Source organism: Musca autumnalis, unplaced genomic scaffold (genome assembly GCF_047663935.1).
Source record: "Musca autumnalis isolate F117 unplaced genomic scaffold, ASM4766393v1 scaffold_4, whole genome shotgun sequence".
Taxonomy (NCBI): Eukaryota; Metazoa; Arthropoda; class Insecta; order Diptera; family Muscidae; genus Musca; species Musca autumnalis.
The window spans coordinates 92716012-92736348 of record NW_027411977.1 but is presented as its reverse complement, the minus strand read 5'-3'; the positions used below and the strand labels follow the sequence as shown (position 1 = coordinate 92736348).

Genomic DNA, 20337 nt, shown 5'->3' with positions numbered 1-20337 from the left:
TGTAATGTAAAATAAATAAAAGAAACCTGTTAATTTTTTTTAAATACACCATCCAATACCTAACTACTTCTCATATTGTACGAAATTTGTCACTTTTGTGCTATTTTTGGACACATTTTGTTTACGAATGTGGGTCAAATTGTATGCCAAATTAACTCTGCTTAGCGATAGCTTGTTTATTTTTAATTTAAAAAGATTTTTTGCAAAAATATTTTTTTTTTTTTACTTTTGACACTGGGGAAATCCCGTGAAAACATTTATGAATTTTCTTCCGGTCCACTCTCTCGTAATAATTTATGGCCTTGTTTTGCAATGTGACAGAAAAAAATGTTGTGAAATAATTTCAAATTTTCCTTTCGTATATCATGTGTTTATATATATTTTATATTTGTTGCCATTTCATCTATTAAATACTCATCGATCATGTCATTAGCAGTTCCTCTTGTTTTATGTTGTGAATCAAGAACAACAACTGACTGACTCTTAGGTCTGACTCATCCTACATTGGGTTATACCGGCGGCGGCGGTATTTGTTTGCTTGGCATTTGTATCTTGACCAGACATTCCGATGTCTTCTTTGGTCGTGTGCAATAATCAAATGAATACCAAAAATAAACTTGTGATTTTAGTATGTTTGTGCTTGTGTGTATGTTTATAACGAGTGACAATAAAAAACGATCTTCGAAATATGTATCAAAGAAGTAAAGTTCAATAACCGATTATTTCAAGCGAACCTGCCAATGAAGAAATGAAAATTAATTATTTGTAAATTATGTTATCGCATCGCAAATTAAAGTTAAATGTGGAGTGGTATTATAAATAGTTTGAATATTTTTAATTCTTGAAAATATTCCATAATAAAATTAATTTATAAATTTATTAAAGTCGAAGATACATAAGCAGGCAGCATGGTATTCTCGTGCTTAAGGCATTTCTGCAAAAAAAAAATAAATAAATGACAAGTACGACCTAATTTAAATGTGGTTTCGATGTTTATTTTTTACCTTTACCAGATATGACATAAGCAGGAATGCCATATAGCGTATGTGTCTTGGCCTTTAGGGAAGAGGTATCTTCTTGCTCCACTTACAGTGAAGTGAGATGGAAGAGAAACTTTAGCGTTGTTCCTTTACGTTAAAGTTTCTTAAAGTTTTACCATTTTTAACACGGAAAGCGTTCCTTAACCCAAAAAAAGCAGGGATGTCAACTGTCCCGAGGTAAAAATCGCTACAGCCACATACGCACCATAGGTCTGTACCGATTTTTACCTTAAAACAGTTGACATTCCTGCTTAAACGGTGGTTTTTGTACGTCAAAAATCACCACAAGTAGCGGGAAAACCACCAAGTTGGCACCCCTGCAAAAAAGTAGTAAAACATGAAGCAACATTTAAGAGAGTGAGAGAGCATGCCAAAATGGCTTTCTCATTTACTACTTTCTGCTCGATAAATTTCGTGGTGTAAAAGTGGAAAATCTGTCAAACTGCTGATATGACATTTATTTGACTATTAAGGCAAAAGAAAAATAATATAAATAACAAAAAACTCAAACCAGTGAAATAAAAAAATTATTTTTTTGTTGTTATTTTTTTAGGCAGCATGCTTGTTTTTTTCATTGCTGCCAGATATGCTTTTTTTACTGAGAACAATTTTAATAGTTTTCTCTTTTGCTATTAAAAAAGTAAAGAAACAAAGCTTTTATGTCGTCTATCTAGCAGCCTATTTCCTTTATACCCGTATTACTGATTTCAATAGAAGATAATTGCTCGTGAAATCCTGAACAGAAGTAAACGATTTTTTTTTCTTTTTATACCCTCAGCCTCAGGTAGATTCACAATGAATAAAGACCAGGTACTACCTAATTCAAACACGATTTTGGATTTCTTTATTCCTTTACACAAATTCAGGCTTGGATAAGCATGAATTTCTCATTGTGTTCTCAGCTTTAGGCTAATGAGGGTTATATACTTTGATACAATGATAATGTGCTTCATCGAAATATTGGCTTTAGACCCAATGTGTGTTTGGATGAGATCCGTTTCAGACAGTTTGGAGTCGATTTAGCTAAGAAAGTATCAACCGATTTGGTCCAAAATTTCTTTCTCGTAATATTTCGTCCAAACTTAGTTTATGTTCGATGATGTGCCATATCGATCCACTCCCTCGAGCATCTTTCTCCCAAAGGGAGCACACGATTTGGTCCAAACTTTGCACATCGTAATATTTATTCCAGGCGTAGATCACCTTTGAATAGGGACTATATCAGTGTACTTCCCTTGAGTATCGCCACCACAAAATTTAAAAATTTTTACCACAATTACAGTGTACGAACTCTTTTCGGATAGTCATGAACTTTTCTAAAGCAGGTTGTGCTCGCGGCGCCTTAACTAACTTCAAATGAAAGGTGCTTACACCTACAAAATTGTTGCGTATTCTGAAACTACAATGTTCATAGAAGAGAAAAATCAAAAAAAAAAAAATCGCCAGAGGAATTTTCAAATAAATTGCGGTCAAAGTTCACATTTTTAGGAGTTTTTTAGGTTTTCACAATTTTGCTAGGAAACCGCAAGTCCTATCGTAACGGGACTAACGAAAATATTGTAGCAGTAAAAATCGTCTACAAGATTGACCTTTATGACTTTTTCCATTTTGGAGATATAGAAGTTCAAATTGAGACAATGCACTGGCTGTATCGCCTCATTATATAACAATCTCATGTACGGTACGCCTTAACTAACTTTAAATGAAAACCGCTTACACCTTGGAAGTTTTTGCGGATTCTGAAACAGCAATGTTCATAGATGAGAAAAACCCAAAAAACAGAAAAAATCGCCGGAGGGATTTTCAAATAAATCGCAGTCAAAGTTGACATTTTTTGGTTTATTTTAGGTTTTCAGGATTTTGCTTGGAAGCGGCAAGTCCTGTCAAAATGGGACTAAAGAGAGAAATTTCCCAGGTGTAAGCACCTTTCATTTAAAGTTAGTTAAGGCGCACCGTGAGCACTAAATAACCGTGACGGCGCCAACTTAAATAACTGACGAGCACGAATACTCGAATGGAGTATCTGATTTGGCCGAATCTTTCCCCATCGTAAAATTTCTTCGGTTACCTCCCCCACCAAAAGTTCTCAATTTTTTGCTTAAGTGCAGTTTAAAGACTGCTTAAGGATCGTTAGCAAATTTTTAATCGATAGTGGTCCTGTTGACGTCGATAATTTTTTTCATGAGCAATTCCATGCTTCCTGACATATTTATACAAAAGCTCTCGAAAATCCACGATTACCAACTAAAGTGACTGATTGGCACCAAAATTATATAAAGGAGTGATTGAATGCCACCGTGGTGCAATGGTATGCACATTCTTGGGTTCGATTCCCCGGTCAGTCAACATAAAAAATTTTCAATGGTGACAAAATACCACTTAGTAATGTTGGCAACATTTCTTGAGTATTTCAGCCATGTAAAACTTCTCTACAAGTGGTGTCATTCAGGCACGCTGTTCGGATTCGGCGATAAACAGTAGGTCCCATATCATTGAGCTAATATGAATCGGGGTGCACTCATTGATATGATAGAAGTCTCCCTTGACCCCTATGGGATGTTTGTGGAACATTTATATATGTTATGATTGAATGAATTAAATATGTTGCAAAAAATGTCGAGTCGGTGGGACAACAATTAGCGGAGATATGAGCGTTACAAAGGAAAAATTCATTGTGATTTGTATGCAATATCGAAGTTTTAAACGCGGTTTTATTGAAGTGGTATTTCATATGTTTATGTGGGATTATTTATACACATGAAAAGCTTGCCGTTAAGCGACAAGCAAAATTGATTTTTTTAAAATTACAACAAACCCCGCACAGATTATGAAAGTGTACCGAAAAAAAGAAGACACGTGTATCGGCGTTTTGAAAGTTTACGTCGGGAAGTAACCTAAATAGGTGTGGCAAGTTCGGCCCATTTCTACAGGTGTTGAAATATTCGATATCAGATTCCTTGGAATCCTTGCATTTTAGGTATAAAGAGTCTTTGGCAATATTACTGACTACAATCTTTTTATAAAGAAATTAAAAATTAAAATCCGAGTCACTGAAGGGGTCCTCTTTTTCAAAAACGTTTAAAAACTCCTTTAAAATTTGATTGTATCAGTAGTGGAATTCTCTAACTCATTTTTTGAGTTATCGACAAAAATCGGTAAAATTAACACGCAATATTATGAATGAAAAACTCAAATAAAAGTTGAGAACACTCTCGCATTTATATATGTTATGAGAACACTCTCGCTTTCGCTAGAAGTTTACTTTTTATTCGTCGCTAGCCTACCGGTAAACATGGTTAATTACCGAAATTATACAAATTTTAATTTTACCGATTTTTGTCGGTAACTCCAAAAAAATGAGTGGAAAATCGCACTATAGAAAAAAATATTCTACAAAATTATTTGTCATCAAATTTTACTATAGGTCCCCGAATACATCAAAACTCTAAATAATCTGCCAAAAGTAAAATCACGTTTGTACTTTATCTGAGTTTATTAAGTTTTGTCCCACAAAACTTCATTCTAGATAGAAGACGCCAAAGACAAAAATACTCTCCATCAAATTTCAATATAAGTCGACGAATAAATGAAATATGTATTTACAATATATATCAAGAAAATATATACGTCAAGTTTGCCAACAAAACACCCAAATATTTTTGAATAAATTTGTTTTGCTCTTTTTTCGAGTTGATGCATGAAAGTAACATGAAATTTAGTTTTAGACGAACGGTTTTAAAGGAAGAAATATTATACACAAAATTTCACTGTAAGTCCCAGAGCAATCTAGATATCTAAGTAAAATACTTTGTTAAGAAAATGACGTTACAAAATTAGATATTATAGGTAGATATTATTTGTTAAACTTTTATACACTTAATTAAAATTTATTCCATACTGAGTCAAAATCTCCTAAAATACTTCCCTTTTTGGGGATTGTGTCAAAAGAAGAAATGTTCCAAATCAAATTTCATTATGAGTCTCTGAACAAAAGAAATTTGTGGCTATAATATTTAACACCTCCAGAAGCTTTCGCTTTTTATATATGATTTAGGACCATATTCTACCGTTTTTATTCACATTTTCGTTATCTGCAATCATAAAATATATTTTAGAGACGACAGCTTTCAGCTCATAACAAAGCGTCTTGCAATGCCTGTTAGGTTATGCACAGGGTTTAAAATGCTAACGCCATATTAGCAAAAGCACAGAATATTTGCAGCTTTGCCTGCTAAAATTTCTTCGGAATATGTTTAGCAACACAATGAACAACGGCAACATGTAGCAACAAATTTCACAAAAATATTGCTATTTGATATTGTTGCTATAATAAAAAAGCATCGGACACGCATACTCATATTTTGCAGCACACATGATCAACACATATCAGAAAAGAGAATAAGCAACAAAGTTTCAACGGCTTAGCCATGTTTTCAGCAAACAATTATTTTTGCCTTAAAAATCACGATATAATTAATTCCACTTTTTCGTTCAAAGGGCATGTGAATTTTTGGTGAAGCCGTTCAAAATATATATTTTTATTTTTAAACAATAATAATGAGTATTCTTTAGTTTCCACCATATGATGGAGGCATTTTGACATTAAATGACACCTTTTTTATACCCTCCACCATAGGGTGGGGGTATATTAAGTTTGTCACTACGTTTGTAACTACTCGAAATAATCATTGTAGACCCCACAAAGTATATATATTCTTGATCAGCGTGCAATTCTACATCGATATAACCATGTCCGTCCGTCTGTCCGTCTGTCTGTCTGTCCGTCTGTCCGTCTGTGGAAATCACTCTAGCGTCCGAACGGATTGACGTAGGTTGATGAAATTTTGGGAAAATATGTTATATTTACGTAGGACTTTTGGTATTGAAAGCGGGCTATGTAGGTCCACGCTTTCGTATAGCCCCCATACAAAATGACGCGTGACGCGTCGTCGTTTTAAGGAATTTTTAAGATATTTGGCCCATTTTACCACCGAATTGGTTGTAATTTGGTACTTTGTGTCTTCAGAGGCCAAAAAATATTCCTACCAAAGTCGGGTTATATAGGCCCACGTTTTGGTATAGCCCCCATATAAGGCCCCATATAAAGTACGCGTCATTTTAATATATTTTGAATGTATTAGACCCATTTGACCACAGAATTGGTTGTAATTTGGTATTTTGTGTCTTCAGAGGCCAGAAAACATTCCTACCAAAGTTGGGTTATATAGGTCCACGTTTTGGTATAGTCCCCACATAAGACCCCTTATAAAGTACGCGTCATTTTAATATATTTTGAATGTATTAGACCCATTTGACCAAAGAATCGGTTGTAACTTTGTATTTTGTGCTTCCAGAGGCTAAGAAACATTTCTACCATAAAATGTTTATATAGGTCCACGTGTTGATATAGCCCCCATAATACAATATCTCCCGATTTTCGATATTTTGAACGTTTTAGCCTCATTATCACACCGATATGGCTGAAATTTGGTATTTAGTCTTCTTTAGGCGTATAAAACTTTCCCCCAGAAATTTGTAGGTATAGGTCCACGCCATCATATAGCCCCCATAGAACGGTACCTTCCGAATTTCGGTATTTTGAAGGTTGTGGCCACATTAATCCACCGAAATGGCTGAAATTTGTGGTGGAGGGTATAAAAAATTCGGCCCGACCGAACTTAACGCTTTTCTTACTTGTTATTACTGTGTTGGCAACCCTAATCACTAAAACACCCTCGGTTGCTAATTCGTTGCGATGAATGGTCAGCCGACTGCTAAATATGTAGCGTGGTTGTCGATTATGCATAACGAAAAAAAGATTAGGCGAAAAAAACGAAATAAGCAAAAATGTACAAAAATAAATATGCGTTCGGTTGCTTATTTAGCCGTGTGTGTCAATATTGTGTAGCAGTTGAAGTGTACAGCTAATGCTAATGTTTTTAGATGCTGGCTTTTAAACCCTGGTTACACATTTTTTTGCTCATTAATGCTGGATTGTCATCCTATTTGTATTGGTGTGACATGAGTCTGGCTGAGCATGAACAAAATTCGCTTTCATTGTTCTCCTTCTTTTGGATGGGTGGAACGTATTGATGCCAGCAGGTTTGGGGCAGTAGTAATGCATCACTGTAAAATACATTTAATACTACTATAAGTATTGTAAGCAACAGTAACCTACTACTAGAAAATGTTACGCCCTATTAGTTAAGATCTCGCTTCTCAAAAGTAGTACATAATCAGAACGAAACTGAATCAAATCCCTTATTCGTGGAGCGCACATTGAACACTTCTTATCAAATTCGGGCTTCATCAAGTCCATGGAAAAATATAATAGTACATCAACAGTATATACAGAGAGTAAATAAAGTTCATATTCCTATTTGAATTATTCATTTGGTGTTTTATTTTATGAATTCGTACAATATTCGTCTTGTTTTAACACGAAATTCTCATTATTCACACTTTTCCTTTACTATAGTAATTTTATATTTCATAATGAACAGATGTAACATCCATCATGACATACAAATACAACAAGTTACCTTTAAATTTACTATAAACTTTTTCTAATTTGTTTATTATTGTTTTAGCCGATAAGACATGCCTTGTTATTGTCTATTTTGGTATAATCGATTAACTACTCCACATTAGTTGCAATTAGAGATGTTCATGGACTGTAGAATTTTCAAAACAAACAAATAAAAATAAAACTGTTGTTGTTGGCTGTTTTTGGAAATGCGTTTTGTATATTTTCTTTACGAAAAATAACAACAACAACAGCAATTTTCATGAACATATAATTAGAAGAAAAATTTTAAATATTTATTTAAATCATTTCATTGTATTTTAGAATTTAAGTACCTTCTACTACATTTGTACAATGAAGAAAACGAAAATAAAAAGTCTGTGGGTGGGCATTTCGAGGAGGAGGAGGAGGAGAAAGTAAAAAACAGACAAAATTTGAATGCTGGAAATCAATATAAATTTTTTACTTATGTACCACATTTCATGTGAAATTTCTATTTTTTTCTTTCAAGTTTTTAAATACATATTTTTTTAAACCTCTCAGTCCATTTGTCGAATATATTCGACATTTAGCAATGTTTTTACATGGGCAAAAATTATTTTTGACACTGAATGGTTTAAATATAGGGGAAATGTTGGAATGTTGAAAATCCCTGCGCCTACTTTTCCATCCATTTGTATGAGTCTGCCAACTTATTATTAATTTCTTTTTTCTCCAAGAGAAGCAACACAATTATTCCATTCTAGTCTATTTAATGCTAAATGTTTGATTTCACTCCAACTTTGTCCCATACTCGCTGCTTCTGCCTCAACAGACCTTCTCCAACTTAATACCGACAAACATTCGCCAAGGTACCAGACTACTCACATATCAATGAGTGCACCCCGATTCATTTTAGCTCAATGATATGGGACCTAATTTTTATGGTCGAAGGATTCTAGAAATGTCGCCAACATTACGCTTAGGGGATTTTTTTGCCATCGTTGATGCTTACCATTTCCGGCAGGCTTACCATGCTGGCATGGGCCTAAAATCTAAGAATTTTAATTTGCTACCCTGTGATCAACTCAGAAAATGCTCTTATTATAATTTTTTCTTTTATTTTGTTTTTTATTCTACAATTTTCTTGCGATTTATTTTCGATATTTTCTAGGTTATCGCGTCATATAAATAACAAAAAATTCTTTATTTTTGTTTATATTTGAACATTCTTTCAAAGGAAGGAAATGCATATTTCTTTCAACCAATAACTGTCTATTTTTAGTAATTATTATTTAAAAAATTGTTTATTAACATCGTATTAAAATAAAACAATACTTATTAAGTATAAAGATTTGTATAGAAAATTTCGCCTACAAAGGTGAATGCTTCCAATAATTTGTAGTTGGTATATATGTATGTTTTTAAAGATTTCAATAATCCACTTAATGCTGTGTTCTGTTATTTAACAGCAGAATTTAAACAATTTACAACATTTGTGAGTGTCGGAATTTGCAATACTTATTTCATGCGAAATGGCTAATTAAATTCTAAATAATTTACTATGTATGTATGTGAGGGTGGATGGGGCAAAGTACTTACTAGAATTTATAATTTTATATAAATAAAATTATAAGAATATTTATTAATGCATACCATTGCACCACGGTGGCAATGGTATGCACGCCCGCCTTGCACGCAGAAGGTCGGGGGTTCGATTCCCCGGCCAGGCAACATCAAACATTTTTCAACGGTGGCAAAATACCTCTCAGTAATGTTGGCGACATTTCCTGAGTATTTCAGCCTTCAAAAACTTCTCCAGTAGGTCCCATATCATTGAGCTAATATCAATCGGGGTGCACTTATTGATATGAGAGAAGTCTCCCTTGTCCCGTATGGGATGTTGTGGAACAATGTTGTTGTCTATTCTCCGTGATGAGAAGTGTTTGTATCATCACCCCATCCAAGTCAAAGGGGACACTGAAAAGCGACTATGTCCAATCTTACCAGTACAGCGATACCTGTTTGTTCCAGAAGTAGTGCAGACTTTTCCGACAGCAGTACAGATAATCCTTAGGAGGATAACAATGCATCATCAACGAGTAAAAGGACGCAAAACCCAATCTACATTTCAAGACACTTTGTTATAAGCTCAAAGATGTCGTCCCACAAAGCAGCAACAATGTGCCCCCAGCTTCTGCTGAGGCACGGAGCATGCGTTTCGACGAAAAACACCTTGAGAGCGTTAAATATTAGATCGTGGTCGCAGAAGGACTCCAGTGTGTTATATAAGTTCAACCTCTGGGGATCAATTGTGATCATTGTTGCAGGTACAACAAGCGTGAATATCAGCTAAATGACCGGCGTTCTAGTTCGACTTCAGCAAATATTCGAAGTGATAGGTCACTCCACACCCAAGTTCAGCATCATATGCCGCTTTCTTCTCGTTGTCGTGGAAGATGAGCTCCATGGATCGACTAAATCACCAAATAGAGAGGATTTGATGTGCAATTCGCTCAATTGAAAGCAGCTTTTAGCAATGGTAAAACTGAGATTAAGGAAACTGGCGGCTGTTCCGTGTCTTCCATAACTTTACTGAGAGGTGTGAAAGCTCTATTATAAATGTTAAACAGATCCCAAACATCTGCAATGTACTCTTGAACTCCCTTGTTATTGTAGCAGCTCTTCTTGCATTTACTCTGATGACTGAAACACCGAATAGCTCATTTGTTCCGCGCTAAAGATTTTTATGTACTCTCTGTAGCTCTGAATGACTAGCTAAAAGCTCAAAATGCTTAAAGACCTAACGGAAAAATATAAATCTCGAATCAGATGTTCGGAGGAGGTACATAAATGCCTTTATTTATGTAATGGACGGACATAGTCCACCTTGGAACTGGATCTAATTTTCCTTTTGATCGTCTTCGATTGGAGCCATGTATTTATACTGCAGTTTCGAAAACATTTATGAAATTTTGTGAAATAGGCTCCTTGTTCAAACCTAAAGTGTGCAGTTTGGACCGCTCGATAACTCTCGAAGTGAGCAATCTACCATTTTAGATATCGTGTTACCCGAATAATTTTCGTCTTCTTGCAAAGTAGATTTTCGGCTGTATCCAACTCATCTGTATCTCCATATAAGCTTCGTTCCAGTACTTTTTTAATGGTAAAATGTTCAAAAGAGAAAACTGTCAAACATGAGTTCAACGCACACATTTTTCCAACATGTACGGGAACGGAAAAATGGCAGAAACGTCAAAAAATCTGGAACAAATGTCAAAGTCGGCGTGTCTGCGAATCGGAAGCCGGCAAACATGATGCATATTTTTGCTCGTTCAAATTTGTCGTGTAAAAAGTTTCTAAAGAGAAAGCCATTCAGCGCCATTTTTGTTCAAAGAGAAGTGAACATTTTGCAACTTTTTTGGTGTACGGGAACGCATTTCGGGGAAAAATGTTCAAAATGTGTAAAAACTTTTTAGTTCTGGAACGAACCTATAATCTACAGTAGTTGATGACATTTTCATACCATTTTGACGATACAGATCTAACCCTACAATGATCCACAATATGTCCCACAGTTATTGTCATCCCTAACTTATTGAGTTAGGGGACGGACAAATTTTTACGTTGAGAGATCACAGGCCAGATTGCATATGTTTGGGACATAGGTTAGAGAGGCTTTTTTCTGTGCGTGGAAAACGAGTTAGCTGATAAACTATGGATGCAGGATATCATCCAGGTTCCATATATCTCACGAAGTTTGCCGACGCTGTGGCACATTGGTGTTCTAACAGATTCATCAATTGGTAACGAGACTGATTTAGAGTCACCCGAACTAGTTTATCAGCTAACTCGTTTTCCACGCACAGAAAAAAGGCCTCTCTAACATATGTCCCAAACATATTTTGCAGCAAACATATATTTGTTTGCAAGCAGTCCCAAACATAACATATGTTTGCAAACAAATATATGTTTGGGTGCAAACAAATTATATGTTTGTGTGCAAACAAATACAAATCCAAACGCCATAAAAAAAACAAACACATGCACTAGTGGGCGTTTACTGAGAACAAGGGAGCCTAAATTTCAATGTAAAAAACTTGCTCTCAGTAAGCGCTGTCTGGCTATTTCCATTATATACACACATTTATAGATGGTGGTTGTTTATTGAAAGGCAAAGCAACAACAGACACATAGGAACATACAAAATTCCAAAGAAATACATAACACACTTTAATAAAACCCCTCATACCAATTGCGGATATTATTCGAATGTTCGGCACAACTTTCGAAAACGATATCACATTCGAAGAATTGGCAGATGTTTTTCGGGTGTACACAAGCACGTTGTTCTTTTGTTCGTCAAAAGTTTAAAAACGATATCGTTTTCGAACATTTGGCGAATGTTTTTTCTTCACAAGAAAAATTGTTTCGAGAAACATTTTTTACTTTGAAAATTATTTTGTTTCAAAAAAAAAATTATATTGTTTGCAAAAAATTCCCATTTGCTTTTTTCAAATAATTTCGATATAAATGCTACGTATAATATAGACAATAAGTGCTGATAAAGACAACATATGGGTAGGTTGCCAAACACAAGACAACAATGTTTATCAGCAGTTACATATCGAGTCCAAACATAAAGAAATAAAAACGGAAAAGGTACATAACAGAAACATCAAGAAACTCCACAAAAAATGTTTTTCGCCACTATCGTAAAAACTATCATCTTTCATTCACTAATAATATTATAAACGATATTCGAATTCGAAGGTTTTCCTGCCACAAACTGAGCGACGAATGAATCGTTTTCAATTCGTTCTCGTGTGTCGTTTTCGAACAAAATATCCGCAAAACTATCGAAAAACATTCGAAAACGAATCGTTTGCGATAGCAATGGTATGGGGGGAAGAAAACCCGAATGAAATAATATGTAAATAGTCACACTTTTGAAAAGAAAAAAATATATAGAAACATCGTTGAACGCTTGAAATAAAATACATTTTCCTCAAAGTTGAAATCATCAGCGGGGAATCGGCATCTGGAATCAAATGATTATGTAATGTAATAAATGAATATTGATGTACCATATTTCAAATATACATATGTATGTATGTAATTACCAATATTAAATGCGATTTCTTCTTTGTCCAATAAAATAATTCCATTCACCTTTTCGATTCAATAATAAAATGTCTTGGGCATTTAATTTACTAAAAATCACCATTTCTTTAAGAAAACACAAAACACTGATTTATTCACTCACTTTACCGTCTTTACTCTACGATGGTATTTAAAAAAACTGAAGAAAAAAGAACAAGATAATTCATACCATTTTTTCTTTTCCCCTTCGCTTGCTACGTTGGTTAACAACAACAAAACAAGAAACACACGTGTTTGACGCATGCACGCCACCAAAGCCCCCTTCTTCGCTTCTACGTCTTCTATTATAACATACACACAGCTCTTTATTATAAAACAGCATTCCGCAGTCGCGAGAGCACTGTTGTTACTCTCTTTGGCAAACATCCTCTCTCCACCCATAAAAAAATATGTTCCAACATAAAAAATATGTTGGTACCCAAACAAATAAAATTGAGATATGTTACAAAATGTTGCAAACATATATTTGTTTGGATACAAATATTTGTTTGGATCCAATCATGTTTCTAACATATATTTTTCTGCGTGCATTTTTTTCTTATGTTCCGAGCCCAGCAAAGTTTAACTATATTACGTACATATATCATACAAAGCCGTTGTGCAATCAAGGATAGCTCGAGAGCCTAAAGAGCCGCCCAACTATCGCCATATATGGTCACGGGTCCAGGTATCGTTCTATGGGGTTATATGAAAACGTGGGCCTATACCAACAATTCTCTCCTGGGGTGTTTTATATCCCCATCGAAGACTAAATACAAAATGTCAGCCATTTCGGTTTGATAATGACGCTAAAACCTTCAAAATACTGAAAATCGAGATTGACCGTTCAGTGGAAGCTATATGAAATCGTGGACCTGTACCGACTTATTTCAGGTGGAAAGTGTTAAACTTCTAATGAAGACTAAATACAAAATGTCAGTCATTTCGGTGCATAGTGGGTTTACAACCTTTAAAATACCGAAAATCGAGAGTTACCGTTCTATGGGGGCTATATGAAGGTGTGGGCTTATACCGACAAATTTCAGGTGGAATTTGTTTTAACCCCAACAAAGACTAATTCCCCGTTTTATAACTAATTTTTGTTCGTTCGGCTATATTCGTAATAATTTAGGCCTCCATAGCTCAGTCCCCCAGAAGACATTCGTATACCCGTTCCATATATCGTTAAGAATTCCTCATTTAAAAATCAGCGCTCTACATTTGCGCTAAAGCGAGTAAATCGATGTACAAAATTTGACAATCCGTGTGAAAAGAACATTTTTTTTACAAAAACACCTAAAAACCTAAAAACCAAAATACGGAAAATTGGGGGTACCGTTCCAATCTGAGAAGTGTTTTTGGTCGTAATTTGTGTTTTCTTTTCATATTTTTGTGATTTTGTGGCATTCCTTACATTGGGGTAGGTGCTTGGAGGATGAGCGCAATGGAGTTATGTTTCTTCATTCAATTTGTTGTCTTTTTAGTTAGACCTGACAAAACCTGGCCATGTGTAGTGTTTGTCAATGCTCATAATATTTAACATTTATACCAAAGTTATGTGGAAAGTGTATACGATAATTATATACGACCAAATCAAAAATTTCGCTAACAGTAACAGGGCTGACAATAGTTTTTTATAAAATTCTAGATTATGATAGATCCTACCATAGGTATTGTAAATGATTTTTACAATATTGAGGAATTTCGCAAGTTGTTTTTGTTTTGTATGTTTGGAGCAAAAAATGGTATTTTTTTGGATTTGCAATTGCTATGCTTGAACAAAACAAATGAATTATTGGAACAGAAATAGATATTGTTGTTCCTTTATATAAATAAAAAGGAAAACAAAAAATAAATTTATAACATCGTTTTCTTAACAATTTTTTTTAAATGTACTGAGGATGTGCTTAACTTTTGCCGACACTGTATGTAAGTAACGAAATTTGAAAATAACGGTTATATAACTTGTTATTTTTGATCAGATCTCGTATACCCTCGTTAGGCCAAAGGCATCGGTGTAATTCTCTGAATGTTGTCACACTCATATCTAGTTTCATTGCTTCCAGAACACCGGGCGTCACTTCAGATGTTCCTACGGTAAATTTAAAACACAAGGCTGTGATGCTAATTGTGGCTTTAGGGTCTAAGGAAAAACCACAGTCCAAATTCCATTAAAGGCAAATGTTTACATCAAATTTCCAATGTTTTTCATTATACCTACATACATACTGGGTAATATTTTGCATAATAACACATCTATAAAAACAATATTAATCAGAAATGAAATCTGACAATCTCACCATCCATGATCAAAAGAATCAACAGACAATCATAAATGGTGAAGTGTATATAAGTATCCGATTTTTGTTTTGTTTTAAATATCCACATGATGGGATTTATCAACACTTTTAAATGTTCCTTCGATGTTCTTGAAATGTTTTTTTTTTGTGTTCATCATTGCTTTACTTACTCAATAACAATAATGGTGGGCATTCTCTTGTTCAAAAAATACCAGAAGTCGTCCATCAGTCAGTCAGTCATTCGTTCATATTTTATAATAAATTTATTTTTGATTTATAAATAACAAATATTTAAAATTAATATTCGTTTACATTTGCCAGATTTCATCAAAATATTCAGTTTTGTCTTGTTTATTGTTCAGTTTCGAACAGGCGGGCGGAAAACAGAAAATTGTTTGTTTGGTGGTTTTTGTTATGGCATTCCATCGAAGGCCATTAGCCACAAGTTTGTGTAGGCTCAGAAGCATGTTTACATACAAGGTGAATTGACATAGCTTTGTCCGATTCGAAAATTGTTTGTATGATGACTTAAGATATGATTGTTTGGAATTGTTCTAGCACTCCAATGGATGAATCTCATTTTCCAATTTTATTTTAAACAAGGGATCCAATATGCAACTGAAAGCTTAACTCTATGTTCCCAATAATGTTGGGAATTATATTTTATGGCGTAATTTAGACAATCTGTGATTGATCGAATTTCTGCATGCAAGGCTCTAAAAACTGTTTCCTCTATCTCTTTTTATCCCTTTTGATCTTTAGACATAAATATACATTTTGTATTAATTACTGTTTATATCTTTAATTGTAGGGAACACACAAATATATTTATACAACAAGCTCGTGCTCATGCGCACCCCTCATGATAATTGTGTACACATATCAAACTTCAAACCAAACACAATTTTTAAAGAGCCACATCAAAATGTTTATTTAAAATTGCCAAATAAACATTCTGGCTCAGGCGCGTGGAGACAGTCTCCACAAAAAACCATTCTTCTCAGCATGTAGAAGAAATTTGAGCCAAGACGTATCTGATTTTTTTCTTTTTGGGTTGTCACCAAAGTATTCTTGTCTTTGTAAAATCTTTAAATGTAAAGAGTTTTCTTTTAATTGAAATTAGACTAAGATTTATTAAACATGACAGCGTTGAGTTCAGACTGAGTTCATTTTTCATAAATGTGTCATTTTTTATGTTTTTGTTGACCGATGGACTTAATTGTGGTCATCATTTTATACTTTAATTGAATCAAAAATCATCAAATATTTAATTATTTTTAATTTGTTGTTATTGTTTTTCTCTCTTTTCAGTATTTCAATGGGGTGACTTGTGAAATTTAGTTTTACTCCTGAACCCGGGACAAAAAAGGTAATGTATCTTAATTATGGAATTGTTCATTATCACAAATTCAAAAGATACGAGGGCTACTAGAAAAGACTTAATAATGAAAAACCGAATATTTACCACCAAAAATTTAACTATTGTCGAAGCGTTTTTTCCACTTCGATTGAAACACCTCCAAAACATGGTTTTTGAACGCTTCAACATCATCTTCTGGCAAAGAAAATCGTTGACCACGCCTTTTTTTTGTCATTGGGTGCAAAGTCAGGGCTGTACGGCAAATGACCCATCAATTCCACGTTTTGTCCGGTCAAAAAAGAACTGGTTTGAATCGATGTGTGAGATTTCACATTGTGATGGTACACAATGATTCGTCTTTTCTTGTTCGTTTTTCGAATTTCTCCGAAGACTTCACGAGAACAAATTGTGGTGTACTACTCAGAATTGACCGTGCTATGTTCCTCAATTCGCCACATGGTCAGTTTAGCCGAAGAAACAGGCGACCATTTGCTCCGAATTACTTCTCAATGAACAACTTTGGTTGGATTTGGCTCGTCTTCGATTGTTGTTTTGTACACGCATAGATCCATGATTCGTCATCTGTGGCGATGTTATAAACGATCGTATTTTTTCTACCCTCCACCATAGTAAGGAGGGTACATTAAGTTTGTTTTCCGTTTGTACCGCATTGAAATACTCATTTGCAACCCTATAAAGTATATATATTCTTGATCAGGTTAAAATTCTGAGTCGATCTACGCATGTCCGTCCGTCCGTCTGTGGTAATCACTCTAGCATCCATAAAAATGGAGATAGGACGCTGAAATTTTGGGAAGATGCGTTATTTGTTTGTAGACAGGTCATGTTCAATGAAGGGCTATATCGGTCCACGTTTTGGTATAGCCCCTATATAACGGTACCGCCCGATTTTCGGAGTTTTGAAGATTTTAGCTACAATTTTTAACCGAACTAGCTGTAATTTGGCATTTGAGGGTCTGAGTGGTCACGAAACTTCTCCACCAAAAATCGTTAACATAGGTCCATCGTATGATATAGTCCCATATAAAGGTACCTCCCGATTTTCGGTATTTTGAGGATTTTAGCTACAGTTTTTAACCGGACTAGCTGTAATTTGACATTTGAGGGTCTGAGTGGTCACGAAACTTCTCCACCAAAAATCGTCAACATAAGTTTATGTTTTGGTATAGCCTCCATATAACGGTACCTCCCGATTTTAGCTACAATTTTTAACCGAACTAGCTGTAATTTGACATTTGAAGTTCTCAATGGTCGCGTAACTTCTCCACCAAAAATCGTAAACATAGGTCCATGGTTTGGTATAGCCCCCATATAACTGTACCTCCCGATTTTCGGTATTTTGAGCATTTTAGCTACAATTTTTAACCGAACTAGCAGTAATTTGACATTTGCGGGTCTGAGTGGTCACGAAACTTCTCCACCAAAAATCGTTAACATAGGTCAATCGTATGATATAGTCCCATATAAAGGTACCTCCCGATTTTGGGTATTTTGAGGATTTTAGCTACAGTTTTTAACCGGACTAGCTGTAATTTGACATTTGAGGGTCTGAGTGGTTACGAAACTTCTCCACCAAAAATCGACAACATAAGTTTATGTTTTGGTATAGCCTCCATATAACAGTACCTCCCGATTTTCGGCATTTTAGGGATTTTAGCTACAATTTTTAACCGAACTAGCTGTAATTTGACATTTGTAGTTCTCAATGGTCGCGTAACTTCTCCACCAAAAATCGTCAACATAGGTCCATGGTTTGGTATAGCTCCCATATAACGGTACCTCCCGATTTTCGGTATTTTGAGCATTTTAGCTACAATTTTTAACCGAACTAGCAGTAATTTGACATTTGAGGTTCTCAGTGGTCGCAAAGCTTCTTCACCAAAAATCGTCAACATAGGTCCATGGTTTGGTATAGCCTCCATATAACGGTACCTCCCGATTTTCGGCATTTTGAGGATTTTAGCTACAATTTTTAACCGAACTAGCTGTAGTTTGACATTTGAGTTTGTCAGTGGTCACGAAACTTCTCCACCAAAAATCGTCATGATAGGTTCATGGTTTGGTATAGCCCCCATATAACGGTACCTCCCGATTTTCGGTATTTTGAGGATTTTAGCTACAATTTTTAACCGAACTAGCTGTAATTTGACATTTGACGGTCTCAGTGGTCACGAAACTTCTCCACCAAAAATCGTCAACATAGGTCCATGGTTTGGTATAGCCTCCATATAACGGTACCTCCCGATTTTCGGCATTTTGAGGATTTTAGCTACAATTTTTAACCGAACTAGCTGTAATTTTACATTTGAGGGTTTCAGTGGTCACGAAACTTCTCCACCAAAAATCGTCAACATAGGTAAATTTTTTGGTATAGCCCCATATAACGGCACCTACCGATTTTCGGTAGTTAAGGAGTTTAGCTACGATTTTTAACCGAACTAGCTGTAATTTGACATTTGTGGTTCTCTGTGGTCACGAAACTTCTCCACCAAAAATCGGACTCGCTGTAATTTGACGTTTGAAGTTTTCAGTGGTAACGAAACTTCTTCACTAAAAACCGTCAACCGTACCTCCCGATTTTCGGTATTTTGAGGGTCTTAGCTACATTGTTTTACGGAACTACCTGTAATTTGACTTTTGAGTTTCCCTGCAATTATAAAACTTTTCCACAACAAATTGTAAAGATAGGTCCACACTTTGATATAGCCCCGTAGGTGGTACCTGGCACCTAACTAAAAATATTTTTTTTTGAGATTAGATTAGATAATTTAGGCATTTGGGGTATCCGTAGTCGAAAAATTGTTCAACCTAAAATTGTGAAAGGAACTAAACGACTTTTTACTTGTTTCAACATTTCCTTCCACCAATCGACAAATTATGGGGGATCCAACGAGAACATACCTTTTTTTACGGACGGATATTTATGCAATACGAATGTAAGCTGGTGGAAGAAATGTTCAAGGATGCTCTTATCTCACGATATTCCACATGACGATCTTACATTATCAGTTCACGTACAACGTCAATGTTTTCAGGCACAACGGGCATTTTGGATGACCTGTGTCCGTGGTTGTAAAAAATGATCGCACCAGTAAATGCCTTTTTTTGCAAATTGATTTTTTTTCAAGCCTGTGTAAACAACGCAACACATGGCCGTACGTCAAACCTTACTGAGTATGTTTATGCTAAACATGTAAAACGTTCAAATGGAAATGTCAAATGGCGCCTGGCAACACGTGTTATTCCCAAGGCCAGAGACTTATTGACTAGCCCTCGTATGTAACATTACATAGGATCATCCAACACACAAGGAAGTTAAATATACATGTTGTCATTGGAGAGAATAAAACTGAATGAGAGGCTGTCCTTCTTGCGGCAGGAGTTATATAACTTTGATCGCACGATCTCATCACTGGTCAACACACCATTCACAAATAATCTGTAGAAGCACCCTTTCTTTGAGAAAGGGTCTATTGAAGCACCCTTTATGTGAGAAAGGGTCTATTGAAGCACCCTTTATGTGAGAAAGGGTCTATTGAAGCACCCTTTCTGTGAGAAAGGGTCTATAGAAGCACCCTTTCTTTGAGAAAGAGTCTATAGAAGCACCCTTTCTGTGAGAAAGGGTCTATAGAAGCACCCTTTATGTGAGAAAGGGTCTATAGAAGCACCCTTTATGTGAGAAAGGGTCTATAGAAGCACCCTTTCCTTCACAAAGGGTCTATAAAAGCACCCTTTCTTTCACAGAGGGTATATAGCAGCAACCTTTCTTTCACAAAGTGTGTATAGAAACACCCTTTCCTTCAAAAAGGGTCTATAGAAACACACTTGCTTTCACAAAGGGTCTATAGAAGCGCCCTTTTTTCACAATGGGTCTATAAAAGCACCCTCTCTTTCGCAAAGGGTCTATAGAATCACCCTCTCTTTTACAAGAGGTCTGTAGAAGCACCCATTCGCTCCCAAACGGTCTAT

General features: G+C 35.3%; 1 protein-coding gene across 3 annotated transcripts in view; it reads left to right on the top strand.

Annotated features, from left to right (window-relative positions):
- Positions 1-20337, top strand: part of lama (phospholipase B domain containing lamina ancestor) — a 111021-nt gene that overhangs the window by 72871 nt on the left and 17813 nt on the right. For all 3 annotated transcript variants that reach the window (XM_073987544.1, XM_073987546.1, XM_073987543.1), the window contains exon 2: positions 16299-16356. The gene's annotated coding sequence lies outside the window, so the exon portion shown is untranslated. The remainder of the gene's footprint in view (positions 1-16298; positions 16357-20337) is intronic.